The sequence below is a fragment of the Anomaloglossus baeobatrachus genome, chromosome 4 (genome assembly GCF_048569485.1).
Source record: "Anomaloglossus baeobatrachus isolate aAnoBae1 chromosome 4, aAnoBae1.hap1, whole genome shotgun sequence".
NCBI lineage: Eukaryota > Metazoa > Chordata > Amphibia > Anura > Aromobatidae > Anomaloglossus > Anomaloglossus baeobatrachus.
The window spans coordinates 536237403-536254216 of record NC_134356.1 but is presented as its reverse complement, the minus strand read 5'-3'; the positions used below and the strand labels follow the sequence as shown (position 1 = coordinate 536254216).

The 16814-nt window shown below is 47.9% G+C and overlaps 1 protein-coding gene across 1 annotated transcript in view; it reads left to right on the top strand.

Annotated features, from left to right (window-relative positions):
* The window catches only part of MRPS11 (mitochondrial ribosomal protein S11), an 85908-nt gene that overhangs the window by 56003 nt on the left and 13091 nt on the right, over positions 1-16814 (top strand). The window lies entirely within an intron of this gene.

The following is a 16814-nucleotide window of genomic DNA, read 5'->3' as shown; positions in this document are numbered from 1 at the left end:
CAAATCGGAGAAAGGGTTTAGGAATCATAGCTCTGTAATGCATAGCCTCCTCTTTTTCAAGGGACCAAAAGTAATTGGACAAGGGACTCTAAGGGCTGCAATTAACTCTGAAGGCGTCTCCCTCGTTAACCTGTAATCAATGAAGTAGTTAAAAGGTCTGGGGTTGATTACAGGTGTGTGGTTTTGCATTTGGAAGTTGTTGCTGTGACCAGACAACATGCGGTCTAAGGAACTCTCAATTGAGGTGAAGCAGAACATCCTGAGGCTGAAAAAAAAGAAAAAATCCATCAGAGAGATAGCAGACATGCTTGGAGTAGCAAAATCAACAGTCGGGTACATTCTGAGAAAAAAGGAATTGACTGGTGAGCTTGGGAACTCAAAAAGGCCTGGGCGTCCACGGATGACAACAGTGGTGGATGATCGCCGCATACTTTCTTTGGTGAAGAAGAACCCGTTCACAACATCAACTGAAGTCCAGAACACTCTCAGTGAAGTAGGTGTATCTGTCTCTAAGTCAACAGTAAAGAGAAGACTCCATGAAAGTAAATACAAAGGGTTCACATCTAGATGCAAACCATTCATCAATTCCAAAAATAGACAGGCCAGAGTTAAATTTGCTGAAAAACACCTCATGAAGCCAGCTCAGTTCTGGAAAAGTATTCTATGGACAGATGAGACAAAGATCAACCTGTACCAGAATGATGGGAAGAAAAAAGTTTGGAGAAGAAAGGGAACGGCACATGATCCAAGGCACACCACATCCTCTGTAAAACATGGTGGAGGCAACGTGATGGCATGGGCATGCATGGCTTTCAATGGCACTGGGTCACTTGTGTTTATTGATGACATAACAACAGACAAGAGTATCCGGATGAATTCTGAAGTGTACCGGGATATACTTTCAGCCCAGATTCAGCCAAATGCCGCAAAGTTGATCGGACGGCGCTTCATAGTACAGATGGACAATGACCCCAAGCATACAGCCAAAGCTACCCAGGAGTTCATGAGTGCAAAAAAGTGGAACATTCTGCAATGGCCAAGTCAATCACCAGATCTTAACCCAATTGAGCATGCATTTCACTTGCTCAAATCCAGACTTAAGATGGAAAGACCCACAAACAAGCAAGACCTGAAGGCTGCGACTGTAAAGGCCTGGCAAAGCATTAAGAAGGAGGAAACCCAGCGTTTGGTGATGTCCATGGGTTCCAGACTTAAGGCAGTGATTGCCTCCAAAGGATTCGCAACAAAATATTGAAAATAAAAATTTTTTGTTTGGGTTTGGTTTATTTGTCCAATTACTTTTGACCTCCTAAAATGTGGAGTGTTTGTAAAGAAATGTGTACAATTCCTACAATTTCTATCAGATATTTTTGTTCAAACCTTCAAATTAAACGTTACAATCTGCACTTGAATTCTGTTGTAGAGGTTTCATTTCAAATCCAATGTGGTGGCATGCAGAGCCCAACTCGCGAAAATTGTGTCACTGTCCAAATATTTCTGGACCTAACTGTATGTAATTCTTATTTTACTGGAGGCACTGGGGGCTGCCATGCTGGATTTCCTGTCTGTGTAACGACAGTAACTCCTTCCTTTATGGCAGCCCCTGTGCATAGACTCTGATAGTCGGGCTCCGACCCCATGAAATACGTTACAGTGGGCGTCTGCTGTGACGTGGACGCGCCCCCTGGGCTGTCCAGCACACAGCAGAGGGAGGAGTTCATCGCCATTATTGTGGAGCTCACAGTGTGTGCTGTTTGCTCCACTTTACCCCTGTCACTCGCCGGGATGTGTGAGTAAGGGCCGCCTCCCCTCCCCTCATTACTGTCTCCGATGACATCCCATCCCTCCGTTATCCCCAGCCCCTGCTCTGCCCCAGCTACTGACGCCGCCCCTCCCCCCCGCCGTTATCGTCTCCAATGACACCCACCTCCCTCCGTTCTCCCAAGTCCCCGCTCTGCCCGCTGCCGCAGCTCCCCCAGCTCTGCCCGCCGCTGCTGTGTGTGTGTGTGTGTGTGTGTGTCACAAGGTCCCCATCAGGGGTGATTGTGAGTGTGTGTCGGCGCTTGCGATGCTGTGCAGTGAGCTTCCAGGACCTGCGAGAGGATCACATGGGAAGCATGTGATATCTACGGATATTGTGAGTGTGTGTGCGTGATTGTACAGGTATGTGCGATATCGTGAGTGTGTGTGAGTGTATGCGATCGGATGTGTGAAATGTCGGCCGGACGCAGGGGAGGATGGCATGCAGCACAGCTGCCTGGAGCGCCCACCGGAGGTCACGGAGGATTGATGTGAAAGGTGTGTGTGTGTGGCACAAGGTCCCCATCAGTGTGTGTGTGTGTGTGTGTGTGGCACAAGCTCCCCATCAGGGGGGGGGTGTGTGTGTGTAGCACAAGGTCCCCATCAGGGGTCATTGTGTGTGTGTGTGTGTGGCACAAGGTCCCCATCAGGGGTGATTGTGTGTGTGTGTGTGTGTGTGGCACAAGGTCCCCATCAGGGGTGATTGTGTGTGTGTGTGTGATTGTGTGTGTGTGTGTGTGTGTGTGTGGCACAAGGTCCCCATCAGGGGTGATTGTGTGTGTGTGTGTGCGCGCGCCACTGCATGTGAGTACCTGTGTGTGTACCGGTGATACTGTCTGCAGGGTTGTGTATCTAATCCTATCCTGTGTGATACTGTCTGCAGGGCTGTGTATCTAATCCTCTCCTGTGTGATACTGTCTGCTGAGCTGTGTATCTAATCCTATCCTTTGTGATACTGTCTGCAGGGCTGTGTATCTAATCCTCTCCTGTGTGATACTGTCTGCAGGGTTGTGTATCTAATCCTCTCCTGTGTGATACTGTCTGCAGGGCTGTGTATCTAATCCTCTCCTGTGTGATACTGTCTGCTGAGCTGTGTATCTAATCCTATCCTTTGTGATTCTGTCTGCTGAGCTGTGTATCTAATCCTATCCTGTGTGATACTGTCTGCTGAGCTGTGTATCTAATCCTATCCTGTGTGATACTGTCTGCTGAGCTGTGTATCTAATCCTCTCCTGTGTGATACTGTCTGCTGAGCTGTGTATCTAATCCTATCCTGTGTGATACTGTCTGCAGAGCCGTGTATCTAATCCTCTCCTGTGTGATACTCCTGCTGTCCTTGGTGACACTTTAGACATTTCTGGTCACCAGGAAAATGGCTGTGCATTGTGTCCTTACATGTCATTCTCTGTTATCTGTTGTAAACACTCAGATTAGGAGAGGGGAGGCGCCATCACACACACAGGAGAGCAGACTCTGCCCACTTTACGGCAGGCTGTAATCTGAGCTTTTTATACAGTGGAAATTCAGTAGGATTTCAGAAGCTGCTCCCCCTAGTGTTTAACAGTGGAAAATATCAAACTTTTTAATTTTTTTTTTTTTATATTTTGCACAATTTAAAAAAAAAAATAATATTTAGGCTATGTGCGCACTGGAAAATGGAATTTTCTCAAGAAAATTCCGCAGGTATTCAAAGATTACCGCACCCGCGGTAAAAAACCGGGGCAAACCGCATGTGGTTTGCTGCGGTTTTACCGCGGTATTGTTCGCGGTATTGCCGCGGTTTTGCCTCGTGCGGGTTGGTATGTGCTTTATTGCATTCAATGCAATAAAGCACATTGAAAAAAAAAATAAAAAAAAAATCATTTCCTTCTTTTAGATAGATAGATAGATAAAGAGACAGAAGAATAGATAGAGGGATATATAGATATATAGAGGGATAGATATATAGAGAGATACATAGATAGATAGATAGATAGAGGGATAGATAGATGGACAGACAGACAGACAGACAGACAGAGGACAGATCGCTGCATTTCCCACGGTCGGCAGTGAGTTCACATTACCGGCCGTGGGAAATGACCGGTAATTACCTCTGCTGTCTTGCTACGAGGCTGCATTCATTCAGCAGTGTCTGTGTCAGTCGCGGCTGGATGTAAGCAGCGCAGGACGCCGGAGCTGTGGATTACGCTGGATCTTTGTTTCGGGAGGGGTTAATAAAAGGGTGAACGAGGCTTGTTTGTGTTTTATTTAAAATAAAGGATTTTTCGGTGTGTGTTTTTTCACTTTACTTACGGGTTGATCATGTCAGCTGTCTCATAGACGCTGCCATGATCAAGCCTGGAGTTAATGGCGGTGATCCACCACCATTAACCCCTTGTATTACCCTGACTGCCACTGCTACACGGCGGCAGGAAGAGCCGGGGACACGCCGGTACTGCCGCATAATGCATGCGACAGTGCCGGGGCAGCTGCGGCTGATATTCTCGGCTGCGGGAGGGGGAGTGAGGCGGGGGACATTAACCCTGCCCCTCTCCCTCCCCAGCCAGAGAATACCGGGTTGCCGCTGTGTGCTTACCTCGGCTGGACGGTAAATATACAGCGGAGCCCACGTGGTTTTTTTTTTCTATATTTCCATTTGATTTCTATGTATGTTCTATGTGTCTGTGTGTGTGTTCTATGTATGTGATGTCTGTGTGTGTCAGTGATATGTGTGTGTTTACTCTCTGCTCTGCTTCCTCTTCCTGTAATGACATCACTTCCCTGAAAAACTGCAGGCAAGCGATGTACATTACTGGAGGTAAACCGCGAAATACCGCAGGGAATAACGCAGGAAAACGCAGTGAACCGCACAGAATTTGCTGCCTGCGTTATTCCCTGCGGGATTTCACGATTACATTGGAGTCAATGGAGTGAAATCCCGCAGCGACGTGCGGAAAGAATTGACATGCAATTGTTTTTGCTGCGGGAATCCCGCAGCAAAACATGCAGCTGTCAAATTCCGCCTAGCGCGCACAGGATTTTTTTTTCCCATAGGTTTTGCTGGTGAATCACTGCAGAGATGTTATGAACATTTTCTGCAGCGAAACATGCAGCAAAACCGCAAAAAATCCGCGGCAAAATCCGGTAAGTGCGCACAGGGCCTTAAACAAAACATTTAAACATTATTACTTTACATTTTTTCAGTTATTATTATTTTTTTTTTTTTGACGATACCTTCCCTTTAAGGGAATCTGTCACTAGGTTGTTGTTAGGTATTCTGAGACCCATTATGATGTAGAGGTGGAGACCCTGAATCTTATTGGGCTGCTTGTTGTAGTTTTTATAAAATACTTTTCTTCAGCGCTCTATTGGGAGACCCAGACGATTGGGGTATAGCTACTGCCCTCCGGAGGCCACACAAAGCACTACACTAAAAAGTGCAAGGCCCCTCCCCTTCTGGCTATACCCCCCCGTGATATCACGGGTTCTCCAGTTTTAGCTTTGTGTGCGAAGGAGGTCAGACATCCATGCATAGCTCCACAGATTTTAGTCAGCAGCAGCTGCTGACTATGTCGGATGGAAGAAAAGAGGGCCCATGTAGGGCCCCCAGCATGCTCCCTTCTCACCCGTGGATGGTGTTGTAAGGTTGAGGTACTTATTGCTAGTACAGAGGCCGGAGCCCACATGCTGTTTTCCTTCCCCATCCCCATGAGGGGCTCTGGGTGAAGTGGGATCTTACCGGTCTCCAGGCACAGAGACCGAGCTCCATCCACAGACCCAAAAGAACCTGCTGGATATGGAGCTGAGTATCGTCAGGGACAGGGCCCTGCTACATCAAGGTACTCTGTGTTCCCATGCACATCGCGCCCACACACACCAGCATTGCTGGGAGTGTTAGTGCGCCGGGGACAACAGCGCGGAGCGCTGGTGCTATTATTCACTGCAGCTTTGCTGAGTGAATTTATGTATTGAAAACGGCCGCACCGGCCGCTGCTGGTTGTTTTTTACATTGTGGCGCGGCTGGGACTTGTGGTGCGCCGGGGGACTTCGGCGTCGGCCGTGCACATAGGACGGCCGCGCTTATTACTCGAGTCCCCGGCTTTGCGGCCTAGTTTTCGTTTCGTTCCCGCCCCAGCCCTGCCAGTCAGAGGAGGGGCGGGACGCTGTACAGTAGCTCAGCGCAGGGAGCTGGAGTCTGCTTTGCATTCTCCAGCCCCCTCTCACTGAACACAGTGAGACGCCGGGTTCCCGCTCTTGGCTGGGGCTCGCCCACGGCCCGCCCCTCTGCACAGGACGGGGAAGAGAAGCCGGCAGCCATTATGGTTTCCACTCTGGGAGAACGGAACCAGTCACAGGTTTTTGGGCGACCTCGCACCCGCTCTTGTGCGGGCGGTAAGCAACTGACACCTCTAATGCTGAAGTGGGCTTTTGGGCTGTGTGCTGATATGCTATGCACTGTACTGTACTGTCGCTATTCTGGGCAACAGCAGCAAATAAGCAATGCTGCTGAGGCACAAGCTTTCAATGCTTCTTCGTTTGCATGTGCTGCAGTGTTTACTGTCAGATTGGGCAACAGCAGCAGTAGAGCAATTTGTGCTAAGGCACAAGCTTTCAATGCTGCTTCGCTTGCATGTGCTGCACGGTTTATTGTTATGATATACATTCACTGTATGTCGCTATTCTTGGCTAATGCGCCCAGATAAACAGACAAAAGCAGCAGTAGAGCAATGGTGCTACGGCACAAGTTTTCAATGCTGCTTGACTTGCATTGGCTGCAGTGTTTACTGTCATGCTTGTATGCTATACATTCACTGTATGTCGCTATCCTTGGCTAATGTTCCTGGATAAATAGACAACAGCAGCAGAAAGGCTAGGGTGCTAACGCGCAAGCTTTCAATGCTGCTTGGATTGCATGGGCTGCAGTGTTTACTGTCATGCTGTATGCTATACATTCACTGTATGTCGCTATCCTTGTCTCATGCTCCTAGATAAATAGACAACAGCAGCAGAAGAGCAAATGTGCCAAGCCACAAGTTTTCAATGCTGCGTGTACTACATGTGCTGAAGTGTTTATTTGTACTTCATGCTTGTATGACTATTCACTGTACGGTCGCTATCCTCGGCTAGGCTCTTAGATAGCTAGACAACAACAGCAGAAAAAGACAAGTTGCCAATGCACGGGCTTTCTATGCTGCTTGTACTGCATGTCATACGGTTTCAGGACCCCCAGTGCGTGCAATTGCTCAACCGGGGTCTCTGCTATATGTGGCCAAAGGAACCACCTGTGATCTCTGTCCAGAGACAGGGACGAAGTTGCAGTTTTTCCGCTGATATATTGTCTGTGACTATGACTGACATCTTACAGACTTTGCACCCCAAGCAGACCGTGGGCAATATGGTTGCAATGACCCTGGCCGCCCTGATCTGGAGCATCTCAAGGCGCCAGAGTGATTCCAGGCATCCCAGAGAGCAGGCATCCGACACGGTCGACAGTCCCAGATGGCCTAAGCGGGCTCGCTGGCATTAGCCCTCGACTACATCACTGGGCAAGGTCCCAGCGGGAGTACTCTCTGTACGATGAGGCAGACGTAGCTGTTCAGGACTCTGTTCCTGAGACCGCTCTCAATCCGGATACACCGGATGGTGACGCTATAGTGAATAATCTTATTGCGTCCATCAACGAAAGGTTGGGTATTTCTCCCTCAACTCCTCCAGTGGAGGGGTCAGCTTCACAGCAAGAGAAATCTCTATATATTGAGTACTTGTTTAGCACTCTGACTCCAGAGACGCAGTCCAGAAACGACACGCTTATCACGATAAGCGTTTCTCCGACCGTATTAATGAGACACGTGTCGCTCCCCCTGACGTGGTCAAGCGCTAGACCCAGTATCCAAATGTGGATCCCCCAATCTCCATGCTTGCAGCTAGATCTATAGTTGTAGTGGTGGATAGGACTTCACTTCAAAATGCCATTGACAGGCAGATTGGCCTCTGGTTGCAATCTGTCTATGAAGCTATCGGCAGGTCGGCTGCTCCGGCAGTCGCAGCCGTGAAGGCACTCCAAGCTATTTCAGCTAGTATTGCGCAGAGGGTCGCTGTCACAGGTACTCTCGGTCCCAGCAGCGTCTTTAACTCGCAATGTCGGCATGGCGAATCATGCTGTTATTGCTGTCCGAGACTCTACGAGCCGGACGTCAGTGGCATCCGCCAACTCCGTGTTTTTACGCAGAGGCTAGTAGTTGAGAGATTGGAACAGAGGCTGCTTCCAACGAAGTGCTTAACCAGGTTGCCTTTATCTAGTGATAGTCTGTTGGTAAGGGTTGAATGAAATCATTCAACTATCCAAGACGACTCAAAAAGCCCAGAAGGGCATAGATTCCTAGCGGGCTCAATTCACGCCCGGGGAAGGCAGCCGGAGGATCCGCTACCAAAGCGTTTTCCTCATAATTTTCAGCCCTCTCACTCCGCAACCGCGGGGGGGCAGACTCCCCCGCTTTAGCGGCATTTACCTACCGCAGGTTGAGGGCCTGTGAGTGAGAGTCAGTTTGTTTTCAAACTACCGCACCGACCGAGCCGAGGCTCTTCTGCAGGCGGAAAGAGCGGTAATCCCTGTTCCTCTTCAGGAACCAGATACGCATTTTGCCCCGACCTGGTCGTGGTGCCAAAATAGGACGGCTCCTTCCGTCCCGTTCTGGACTTTATACTGCTTAACGAGCACGTGAAAACCAGGCGGTTCTGGATGGCATCACTCCGCTCCGTCATTGCCTCTCTGTCTCAAGGAGTTTTCCTAGCTTCAATAGACATCAGGATGCTTATCTACACGTGCCGATTGCTCCGAGGCACCGGCGTTGGCTACGATTCGTTATTAAAGACGAGAATATTTCGTTTCGTAGCCATACCCTTTGGCTGGCGACAGCCCCACGGGTGTTCACCAAGTTCGTGGCAGCAGAGGGAGCAGTCCCGCGCTCTCACGGTCACTCTGTGATCCTTTACTTGGGCAATCTACTGGTCAAGGCACTCTCCTTTACAAGCATGCCAACACAACCTGAACATGGCGCTGGACCCTTCCCAGAGTTTCGGGTGGGTCTTCAACGTTTCAAGGTTGAACCCAATCGCTGGCATCTCCTGGAGAGTTTTCACACTCTCTCAGCGATAGTGAAGCTTCCGCTGGACAAACAGCGTTCACTACAGACGAGGGGACAGTCTCTCCTTCAAGGAGGCGCCTCATCCAGAGGCGAGTTTTAGCTTTTCCAGACGGTCAAAGACCATCTTCAGAGGAGTCCACTCTTCAACTCAGTGGTCTGGAGCTCTGGGCAGTGTATCTTGCACTGCAAGCCTTCCTGCAGTGGCTGGAATGCAAATAGATCCGAATTCAGTCGGACTATCCACAGCGGTGGCATACACCAACCACCAAGGCGGACTACGTAGTCGACAAGACTCCCAAGAGGTCCGGCGGATTCTGCTATGGGTAGAAGACAGAGCATACACCATATCAGCTGTTCACATCCCGGGCGTACGACACTAGGAAGCAGACTTCCTCAGTCGACAGGGCGTGGACGCAGGGGAATGGGCTCTGCACCCGTTTGTTTGCAAGAATTCTGTAGACGCAGGATGAAGACGGACGTCGACGTCATGGCTTCTCGGCAACAACAAGGTCCCGATTTTCATGACGCGGTCTTACGATCAAAGAGCTCTGGCGACAGGCGCCTTGGCTCAGGATTGGTCACAGTTCCAGCTACCGATTGCTGCCACACCATCCTCGTCGCCCCAGACTGGCCGGGGAGGTCGTGGTACCGTGATCTGTGGCATCTCACCGTCGGTCGACCGTGAGCACGACGTCATTGCCACCATGAGACGGGCTAGCCAGCCGCGGTCTGCCAAGATCTACCACAACTCGTGGAAGATATTCTTATCTTAGTGTTCTGCTCAGGGAGGGTCTCCCTGGCCATCGGCATTGCCTACTTTGCCTTCCCTCCTGCAATCTGGTTGGGAAAGAGGTTGGTCGCTCGGCTCCCTTTAAGGGCAAGTCTCGGCACTATCCGTGTTCTTTTCAGAAGCGTCTAGCACGTCTTCCTAAGGTGCGCACGTTACTACAGGGGGTTTGTCATATTGTGCCCCCGTACAAGCGGCCGTTAGATCCATGGGATCTGAACAGGGTACTAGTTGCTCTCCAGAAGCCGCATTTCGAGCCTCTGAGGGAAGTTTCCCTTTCGCGCCTGTCACAGAAAGTGGCCTTTCTGGTTGCGATCACGTCGCTTCGGCGAGTGTCTAAGCTGGCGGCTCTGTCATTCAAGGCTCCCTTCCTAGTGTTCCACCAGGACAAGGTAGTGCTGCGCCCTATTCAGGAGTTTCTCCCTAAGGTTGTATCCGCGTTTCTTCTTAATCGGGATATACCCTTTCCTTCCTTTTGTTCTCATCCGGTTCTCCGGTATGAAAAGGATTTACAGTTGTTAGTTCTGGTGAGAGCACTCAGAATCTACATTTCCCGCACGGCGCCCATGCGCCGCTCTGATGCATTTTTTGTCCTTGTCGCTGGTACGCGCAAGGGGTTGCAGGTTTCTAAAGCCACCATGGCTCGATGGATCAAAGAACCAATTCTCGAAGACTACCGTTCTGCGGGGCTTCCGGTTCCTTCAGGGCTGAAGGTCCATTCTACCAGAGCCGTAGGTGCGTTTTGGGCATTACGACACCAGGCTACGGCTCAACAGGTGTGCCAGGCAGCTACCTGGTCGAGCCTGCACATTTTTCACCAAACATTATCAGGTGCATACCTATGCTTCGGCGGACGCCAGCCTAGGTAGAAGAGCCCTGCAGGTGGCAGTGGCTTCCCCATAGGGGAGGGCTGTCTTGCAGCTCTAACATGAGGTATTTCTTTACCCACCCAGGGACAGCTTTTGGACGTCCCAATCGTCTGGGTCTCCCAATAGAGCGCTGAAGAAGAAGGGAATTTTGTTACTTACCGTAAATTCCTTTTCTTCTAGCTCTTATTGGGAGACCCAGCACCCGCCCTGTTGTCCTTCGGGATTTTTTTGTTGTTTGCGGGTACACATGTTGTTCATGTTGAACGGTTTTTCAGTTCTCCGATGTTACTCGGAGTTAATTTGTTTAAACCAGTTATTGGCTTTCCTCCTTCTTGCTTTGGCACTAAAACTGGAGAACCCGTGATATCACGGGGGGGTATAGCCAGAAGGGGAGGGGCCTTGCACTTTTTAGTGTAGTGCTTTGTGTGGCCTCCGGAGGGCAGTAGCTATACCCCAATCGTCTGGGTCTCCCAATAAGAGCTAGAAGAAAAGGAATTTACGGTAAGTAACAAAATTCCCTTCATTTTATCAGATGGAGATTATCATTAAAGGACTAGTGAACCTACTGCCAGGAAGTCCTAAACACAGACACACACACAAACACACACACACATACATACATACAGTTAGGTCCAGAAATATTTGGACAGTGACACAAGTTTTGTTATTTTAGCTGTTTACAAAAACATGTTCAGAAATACAATTATATATATAATATGGGCTGAAAGTGCACACTCCCAGCTGCAATATGAGAGTTTTCACATCCAAATCGGAGAAAGGGTTTAGGAATCATAGCTCTGTAATGCATAGCCTCCTCTTTTTAAAGGGACCAAAAGTAATTGGACAAGGGACTCTAAGGGCTGCAATTAACTCTGAAGGCGTCTCCCTCATTAACCTGTAATCAATGAAGTAGTTAAAAGGTCTGGGGTTGATTACAGGTGTGTGGTTTTGCATTTGGAAGCTGTTGCTGTGACCAGACAACATGCGGTCTAAGGAACTCTCAATTGAGGTGAAGCAGAACATCCTGACACTGAAAAAAAAGAAAAAAATCCATCAGAGAGATAGCAGACATGCTTGGAGTAGCAAAATCAACAGTCGGGTACATTCTGAGAAAAAAGGAATTGACTGGTGAGCTTGGGAACTCAAAAAGGCCTGGGCGTCCACGGATGACAACAGTGGTGGATGATCGCCGCATACTTTCTTTGGTGAAGAAGAACCCGTTCACAACATCAACTGAAGTCCAGAACACTCTCAGTGAAGTAGGTGTATCTGTCTCTAAGTCAACAGTAAAGAGAAGACTCCATGAAAGTAAATACAAAGGGTTCACATCTAGATGCAAACCATTCATCAATTCCAAAAATAGACAGGCCAGAGTTAAATTTGCTGAAAAACACCTCATGAAGCCAGCTCAGTTCTGGAAAAGTATTCTATGGACAGATGAGACAAAGATCAACCTGTACCAGAATGATGGGAAGAAAAAAGTTTGGAGAAGAAAGGGAACGGCACATGATCCAAGGCACACCACATCCTCTGTAAAACATGGTGGAGGCAACGTGATGGCATGGGCATGCATGGCTTTCAATGGCACTGGGTCACTTGTGTTTATTGATGACATAACAGCAGACAAGAGTAGCCGGATGAATTCTGAAGTGTACAGGGATATACTTTCAGCCCAGATTCAGCCAAATGCCGCAAAGTTGATCGGACGGCGCTTCATAGTACAGATGGACAATGACCCCAAGCATACAGCCAAAGCTACCCAGGAGTTCATGAGTGCAAAAAAGTGGAACATTCTGCAATGGCCAAGTCAATCACCAGATCTTAACCCAATTGAGCATGCATTTCACTTGCTCAAATCCAGACTTAAGACGGAAAGACCCACAAACAAGCAAGACCTGAAGGCTGCGGCTGTAAAGGCCTGGCAAAGCATTAAGAAGGAGGAAACCCAGCGTTTGGTGATGTCCATGGGCTCCAGACTTAAGGCAGTGATTGCCTCCAAAGGATTCGCAACAAAATATTGAAAATAAAAATATTTTGTTTGGGTTTGGTTTATTTGTCCAATTACTTTTGACCTCCTAAAATGTGGAGTGTTTGTAAAGAAATGTGTACAATTCCTACAATTTCTATCAGATATTTTTGTTCAAACCTTCAAATTAAACGTTACAATCTGCACTTGAATTCTGTTGTAGAGGTTTCATTTCAAATCCAATGTGGTGGCATGCAGAGCCCAACTCGCGAAAATTGTGTCACTGTCCAAATATTTCTGGACCTAACTGTACATACATACATACATACATACATTGCTTATGTGTGTACAGGACATGTGTGTATATAATATATATACATACACATCTCTCACTCTCCGACTGACTCGCGCTCTCTCTCTCTCTCACTCTCTGACTCTCTTCTCTCTCTCTGTGTGTCTCTGACTCCCTCTCTCTGACTCTTTCTCTCTTCTTTCTTCTCTCTCTACCTCTCTCTACCTCTCCCTCTCTCTCCCTCCGACTCTCTCTTCTCTCTCCTCTCTCTCTCTCTCTCTCTCTCTCTGACTCTCTCTCTCTCTCTCTCTGACTCTCTCTGACTCTCTCTCTCTGACTCTCTTTCTCTCTCTCTCCTCTCTCTCTCTCCTCTCTCTCTGACTCTCTCTCTCTGACTCTCTCTCTGACTCTCTCTGACTCTCTCTCTCTGACTCTCTCTCTCGCTCTCTCTCTGACTCTCTCTCTGACTCTCTATTTCTGACTCTCTCTCTCTGACTCTCTCTGACTCTCTCTCTCTCTCTGACTCTCTCGCGGACTCTCTGACTCTCTCTGACTCTCTCTCTCTGACTCTCTCTCTCTCTCTGACTCTCTCTCTCCTCTCTCTCTCTGACTCTCTCTCTGACTCTCTCTCTGACTCTCTCTCTCTGACTCTCTCTCTCTCCTCTCTCTCTCTCTCTGACTTTCTCCTCTCTCTCTCTCTCTCTCTCTCTGACTCTCTCTCCTCTCTCTCTCTGACTCTCTCTCTCTCTGACTCTCTCTCTCTCTGACTCTCTCTCTCTGACTCTCTCCTCTCTCTCTCTCTCTCTCTGACTCTTTCTCAATCTTACAGAATGATTGCTGAGTAGTGTTCGAAACGTGTCACTTTTTCCTTCCTCCACTTCATGTCTTCTGATTCATGTTTTTAAGAATTTTTAAGTAAAGAATTATGGATTTTTTTACCCAGGAGTGGAAACGCCTTTTTTCTGTGCATGTCTAGTCCTCCATATTCATGAGTTCTGTATACCCCGACCTCACTGCTGATTGGCAGCTTTCAAGCTTAACATTTTGCACCAGGCATCTTGGGATAGATCAGATTTAGAGGCAGATAAAGAATGGCACATCAGATTTTTTTTTTGTAGATTTTTAATGAATCAGGTGAAATCCATGACTAATGCCCAATAAAATTTGCAAGTAAAACGTCGGTTTTGCTCCAGATTTGCAGTGAAATCTGGAAGTGGAGTCTTTGAAATCTGCCAGGTGGATGTACCATAGGAAGGCCAAATATATTGCCACCGTGAGACTTTTTACTCAAGGCATAAGAAAAATAGACCAAAGCTTTCAGAGGGCTAGAGAGAATATTATTGTGTTTTTGAGCCACTGACGCCATTTGATTGTCAATGCAAAATACAGTGTAAGGTCTACATAAAGCACCACTCCAGCGTTTTGTTGTTGGGTTTTTTGCTTCTTTTTTTACCCCTGGAGTGGTGCTTTCAATCTCAGTCCTCTGCCTCCATTCTAATACTCGTCCTCTTGCAGCTTCACCTTTTTTCAACATTACTTTGGTCACGCAGCAGTAAAATGTGCATGTAACTACTAACTGGCTGGAATTCATAGGTTCTCAATGCATCTGTATGAGAGCCAGAACAAGGCTCTCATAGACTTATATTGAGTTGTGACCTCTGAAATTCTCCATAAACAATGGAGCTGCTGACAAATTACAAATCACAAGAGAACGACCAGAGCGGCGGTGATAGAAGATGAAGCCGCCGGCAGGTGAGTATAAGACAGGGGACTTGGATATAAAGTGCCACTCCAGTGGTAAAATTAAGAAACGTTTGAGTGGTGCTTCAAGATGAGGGAATCCCTAAAGAGTGACGAAGAGCTATTGAAAGGATGTAAGTTCTTACATTTAGGCCACACTCACACATTCATGTGTCACGGTTCAAGTATGGACAGTGATGTACAGACTGGCCATGGGGCTCCTGACCTGAACATTAGCTTCATATATGCCTTTGAGGGTGTAAAGTTCGGGTCAGGAGATCACGGCCGGTCCGTGAATACCGGTTCATACCCGGGGACTGTGACATTTGGATGTGTGAATGTGGCCTTAGTGACAATATGTCTGGCTGTATACAGAAGGTGCTCAGTTGAATATACCTCAATAAGAGGTTCTGAAGATGCAATTCCCTTGCCCTGTTTATGGATTGCGGATTCCCAATGATTTAGAGGTGTATAAGGCTGGAGCGCTGCAGCTGAAGGGTCTGACTGATAAATCTGTAATAGAAAATGATCATGCGATGGGACTATATTAGGTGGGCTTGTCAGTGGGAATCCGGCGGGTTACAGTGTGTACTATTAACCTGTGAAAGGACACAAAGCTGCCGCGAATCTATGTGGAGGCCCTTGTCACAGCGACTTGGATGTTTCAGCGCTCCGGCACATTCTAGAAATGGCTTGTCCACTTCTCGACTGTTTCTGCTTTTAGGAAGTGGTGAAATTTGAGCTCGCTGACAGTTCTGCTTTCTAAAACCTCCCGTAGTCTTTTATCTCCACGGGAGCTGACATCTAGTCAGTCTACTAAGTTGTCTGGGCTACAGCAGGTGTTCATGTTTCTACGTCCCGTCCAAGGCTGCCTGCCATTTACGTCTGTGAGAAATCTGCATTACATTACAGGAAAACCCCAGACTGTTTATTTTAATGGATGTGAGCACCGGAGATTGGGGTGGAGGGGAGGAGACGAGGTTTGTAAAAGAGGATCTGCATCTAGGCACAGACAAAAACAGCATCTCGTAGTAAGAAATGGAAGGCCCTCTTCCCGACCTCCGAGCCATTTCCAAACAATGCGTCTTTCAGCTTGATGGTCAGTAGGTGTTCTCTTAAAAGGCATTTTCAGCGTATAGATTAGTACCTGACTGCTCCATCTCTTCCAGCTGGTACCCCTGCAGCTTCATTTATAAGCCACTTTTTCTCTTACTAATTTTCTCCCTGTTTGCCACTTTGTATTTGCTTATTGCTAGGTACATCAGTATGGGTGTTTCCTCTCTACATTAGGGGTAATTATTATTCACGTTACCCTTTTTGTGTTTTTAATTTTGTTTCTTCTAGATTGACTATGTAAGTGCTCATGAATGTAAGAATTCTGCACATGCTCATAGTCAGGGCTGGACTTTCACAATCCTTGCTATTATTGAATGTGTATTAGGCTGCTTTCACACTACGTCTTTTAACATGCGTCCTGAACGTTTTTTTGCTGCAAAAGCGGATCCTGCTTTTATAGCAAAAAATGCATGCAAACGCATGTCTTATTTTGCAGGATCCTGTCACTGGATGTTTAGGGGCGGGCATTGGAGTCATGTGATCGGGAGTGAGGGGAACTAAACGTGCCAGACTGGGAGCCGGCATCTGACAGCTGCGAGGCTCGTAACCAAGGTAAACATCGGGTATACTTGCTTGGATACTCGATATTTACTTTGGTTACAAGCGTCTGCAGCTGCTAGGAGCCGGGCTCCCTGCACACGTTACCAACGTAAACATCGGGTAACTAAGACCGCGGTTACCCGATGTTTACCTTGGTTACGAGTGTCCGCAGCTCTCAGGTGGGGGAGAGGGAGGGGGAGAGAGACAGAGGGAGGAGAGAGATAGACTGATCACGGAGGCTGGCTTCTGGGCATGCTCAGTAGAGCAAGCAGGATCCTGCCTATCAGCACGCCAGCGTTCACATGCGTTTGCGTGCTGTTTAGTCAGGATCCAGCAATTTGCAGAAGTTGGACGCAGCTCAAAAACGCTACAAGTAGCGTTTTTGAAAGATGTTAAAAAACTGCAAGTCGCTGGATCCTCACTATAACGCACGCAAACGCAGGTGAACGCATGTTGACGCGAGTCCATTGCAAATGCATTAAAATGAAAACGCATTTGCACTGGATCCGTTTCTGCGTTAAAAAAACGTTCAGGACGCATGTTAAAAAGACGTAGTGTGAAAGCAGCCTTAGTTGGTGTG